The sequence below is a fragment of the Malus domestica genome, chromosome 11, assembly GCF_042453785.1.
Source record: "Malus domestica chromosome 11, GDT2T_hap1".
Taxonomy (NCBI): domain Eukaryota; kingdom Viridiplantae; phylum Streptophyta; class Magnoliopsida; order Rosales; family Rosaceae; genus Malus; species Malus domestica.
The window spans coordinates 7,026,012-7,030,561 of NC_091671.1; the positions used below are offsets into that span (position 1 = coordinate 7,026,012).

Genomic DNA, 4,550 nt, shown 5'->3' on the forward strand with positions numbered 1-4,550 from the left:
ATCTTTCCAGCAAAGGCATGATTCATGCGAGCATAGCAGTCAAGAGCCTCATGATCAAAAGAATTGCATATTTGACAGGGAGACCGAGTTCCAGAAGACCGATTAAAGCCACCAGAGTGGCGATTATAATGACTAGTATTATGATGAAAGGAACCATTACCAGGGCCAGAGTTAGTATAATGTCCACGATAGTTGCCTCGACCTCTGTTGTTCTTCTGAAAATTGCTTCGGCCACGATTATTGCGCTGAAAATTGTTGCGATTGTTGTAGGTAGAATATGGAACAACATATGCCTGGGAGGGAGGAGGCGTAGGTAAGAGACCTTGCTGGAGAGGCAAAGCTTGAGCAGCAAATGCTTGAAATGGTTCAGTGAGAGACGACGAATGAGCTTTCTTCTTGCGATGCATAAAGATCTCTTTGTTCATGAGTAAGCCGTGAAGTTCATCTAAAGAAGTAGATGAAATGCAAAGCATTATCGAATCAATGAAAGATTCGTAATCATCCGAGAGGTCATTTAGTGTAACAACAATGAGATCTGGTTCCGACACCAGGGCTCCGGCAGCCATAAGAGCATCAGAGATGCATTTGATACGCTGCAGATAATCAGAAATTGACAAATCACCTTTTTGAATCGCATGAAGACGCGATCAGAGCTGGTGAATGTGCGCCGCCGAGACTCCGCCAAACTGTTGTTCAAGAATCTGCCATAATTCTCGAGATGAGGTGACGCCAACGGTGAACGGAATAAGATCTTCAGAGAGAGTGGAATTCAACCAGATCAGGATATTTTGATCCTTTTCAAACCAGATCTCGTAATCAGGATTAGGAACAGCAGTACCAATACCGTTTTGATTGAGAAGAAAGGGCGATGGACATTTCTCCGATCCATCGATGATACCTGTAAGTTTGTAGCGCCGGAAAATTGGAGCGAAAAGAGCTTTCCAGGCAAGATAATTGTCCTTCTTAAGCTTTGTAGGAACCATACAACTGATGTTTTGGATTGGAATTGAGGAAATCGAAGAATTAGGGTTTATCGGAGCTGAATTTGAGGAAATGGGAGTAGGATTCTGAGCGAAAACTTCTGGATTTGCAGGCGAAGAGGTAGAAGACGCCATTGTCGATCAAGGATTTGCAGAGAGAAAACGAAATTGGGAAGAAAAATCAAAGATTGCAGAGGAAGCTAGGATCGGTGCGTGAGCAGAGAGGCGAGTGATACCATATTAGAAATAACTCTGGTATTTTCATTTCTTAATGAATAAGGAATTACAACTGGTTTATATACATTTGTGAGAAATAGTTTAGCGACTAATTACCCTTGGTTAACTGACTAATCTAGTGATTAGTTACATAGACAGTTGTAACAGACTTGTAACCAAAATACAACAAACTATATATGTGACTCTTTACTTAGCCCTTGGTTTATAAATCCCAACTTTAAAATTCCAAGTAGATGTGTCTGTTAATCGATTGCATTTGGGATGGAAATGGTTTTGAATGATTTGGATTTTCATTAATTTTAATTCATCTGCTAATCATAGTTTCATGTATTAGATAGTTGCTTTGCTCTCACAAATTTTGTTGGTAGGGGTTCAGCAAAGCTTTCTAGGGCTAAATCTTCAGTTTGCTGTTGGGTATGTTTACTTTATGCTTTTGTTTTTTGTTTTTTGTTTTTTGTTTTTGTCTGGAGTAAATATGCTTAAGATGTCACATGATTAAAGGTGGAGAAACCACCGTCCCTTTTTTCGTAGAAATTTGTAAATTTTTTTTAAAATATGTGTGGGTTGCTGAAACTAATTATTTGATCAGTGTGATTTTTTGTAATTGAGAATTTAGGACCTTGGTAACTTGATTAAATAGGAATTTTGTGATTAGGAATTTGTGGGTTTACCTCCTAATTTAATCCCTTTCTTAAGAGGGATCTGGTCGTAACACACAATGGGGGGAAGAGAAGCGGCACCAGGTTCGGCGATCAATCTGAAGAGGAAGAGGTCAATTTTGAGCACAAGTCCAATCCCCGGCCCAATTTTGTATGATCATCTAATTTCATGTTTCCTTTCTATTCTGATTCCAAAAGTATGTTTCGAAATGATTAGGGTTTCAGTTTTTGTTTTAATCTTAGTTGAAGGAAGATATAGGGTGTGGTTTTGTTAATGGCGGTGGATGATTTGGATGAAAGTATGTATCCTCGGGATTTTTTTGCTTGCAGTTGTTTAGGCCCGGACTGAAGAAGTTTTGTGGAATGAGATTCCTATATCGAATTGTCTCTCTGTTTATGGCAGGTAATAAAGGTGTTCCAACCAGTAGCTGATAAAATGTCTTTATGTATATGCTTTTGTTGATTTCTGCTGCGATAATGAGGGAATCCAGAGGATTGAGGCCAGTTAATCTGAGGTTTGTACTACTCTATCCCTTTCTTTCTTTCTTTCTTTCTGTAAATTTCTTGAAATTGACGACGCACGTTCTGATTCTTGCTGTGTTTGGGAGCGGAGAAAGCTCTGGATTAGCTTTGATCACTTGAATTTTGTCTTATTTAGTTCAGCACAGTCGGACTACATAATCCTACCATTGGGCTATTTCTATAGAGGGTTTATGTTGACTTTTGTTGGCCTGTTGACAGTCTGGTAGGTCTATCATATTGATGGAACTAAATTGTGAGTTAGTTATGGTTTAGATTGTTGAATTTTGAATTTGCAATTCCCTTTGAAACTGTCACAAGCGATGTGTCTGTTGTGGCTACAGGAATCAAAAGCGAGTGAAAGGTAAAGCTTTTCTCTCCAAGCATTCATTGCCAGAAATTGTAGTACCTCTTTTAAATTCAATTTTTTATTTATTTGCAGAATTGTATTATCCTTTTGAAGCAGTGGGGAGCCGCGGGTTCACTCACGCTTTCAAATTTCTCTCTCTCTCTCTCTCTCCCCCCATTGTATTTGGGTTTTTCTCCTATTTCTCTTTTTTGTTGATCTAATTTGTGGTGAAGTTGTTGAGTTTGCTTGAATTGGAACGTGGGTTTAATTGAGTTTCCTTTACGGCCACTTTGTGTCTGGCAAAGGTAATAATATTACTCTTCATTCCATAAGCTTTATTTTTAATGCCCATAAAAATTTGGAACTGAGAACATGATGGGGTTTTAGGCAATACCCAAGTTCTATAATTTTCCCCGCTTGTTTTTATTAGTAATTTCTTCAATCATGTTAGTTTGATAGTGTTTTGCTGCCCAGAATTTTTTTGAATTTAAAATATCATGGGATTGGGGTTTTAAGATTTTAACAACAATTGATATGAATTTTGGTGAATTTTGATGCTCAATGGACTTTGTTAACGGCTTCTAACTTTGTTATGCTTTGGAATATTGGTGGGTTTTCATCAAATTTTGCTTATATCTTTGTGCGGTGTGTCTGTTGTATTATCTGGTCATAGATACCTTCGTTCAGTAATTTGAGAAGCATGGGGAGATAATAGACTAATCAAAGAGATGCATGTGATCAACGATAAATAGGTAAGCATCATCCTTTTCCTTCTTTTGTTATGATTGGTTGTATAGAGGATTGAGAAAAAAGTTGAAGACAATTCCATGCTTTTGAGTTATAGCAATTAGTAAATATAAAGTTCATTGAAGTTTTGAATCCTTCGTTAGTTTATTTATGGTGCGTGCTTGAGAATGAAAGCAATGGACATTATATGGAATTGATGTTCCTTTTAATGTCAGTAAAGAAAGGAATTGTTCCTTTATTAGCAATTATATGAAGTAGGCATATTATGCAATACAATGTCTACAATCGACTATTTTACTTTTTGTATACAAGTACAAACTTTTGATCGAAAGCCACAAAAACTACCTAAAGGCCAAAGAACTGTGTGTGTTAGAAGAACAAAATATGGTGTAAAGCTTAAATTTTGGGCACTTAAATATATGTTTTATTTTTCAATTACAATAACTTGCATGAAAATTCAATTGGGTTTGTTCTGGTCTCCAAGAATTTTGCTTTGTTTGGTTACTGATTAATTTATGTGGTGGGAGTTTAGTTTTTGCATTTCTGCCTATGTATATATGATTCGAAATGGACTGTTCAATTATATATTTGTAATCGAAAAGCTCGAAGGAGAGGTGAATTATATTACCGACACCGTTCATTTATCTATCCCTTTGCTCATTCATGATTATGTAGAATTTTTTTCCAGGTTAAATGTGTCATATTCATGTAGTTAAGGCTGATGCATTTAAGTCCCGCAGTATCGCGTGGGCCAATTTACTAGTGTAAACGAAAATCGAAATCAAAACACGGAGATTTTTACGGTTTTAAAACGACTTCGGTTTGAATCTGAACTGTAGCATGAAAAAACAGGTTGGTTTTGCTTTTGAACATCTGAAATCAAGCCGAAACTGAATCACATTGCCAAAATACCTGAACGAAAAGGCATAGAGTACGTTCCGCATAATGCCCAAAACCAAAAGCCGCAAGGGTGACGCCGAACCTCCGCTCTGTGTATGATAGCATGCCCACCGGACCTGATGCTCCGCCGCAGCATGTAAATCTTGGATGAGTGGTACA

The 4,550-nt window shown here is 37.4% G+C and overlaps 1 long non-coding RNA gene across 2 annotated transcripts; it reads left to right on the top strand.

Moving 5' to 3' along the window:
• The first annotated feature begins 1,412 nt into the window (after positions 1 to 1,412).
• Positions 1,413 to 4,135, top strand: LOC114819474 (uncharacterized). 2 transcript variants are annotated; one of them, XR_003766645.2, is made up of 4 exons: positions 1,413 to 2,027; positions 2,280 to 2,391; positions 2,535 to 3,049; positions 3,418 to 4,135. It is a non-coding gene; the product is annotated as an uncharacterized lncRNA (long non-coding RNA). The 2 variants fall into 2 exon arrangements; XR_011572901.1 differs by having other exon boundaries at positions 2,280 to 3,049.
• Positions 4,136 to 4,550: the final 415 nt, after the last annotated feature.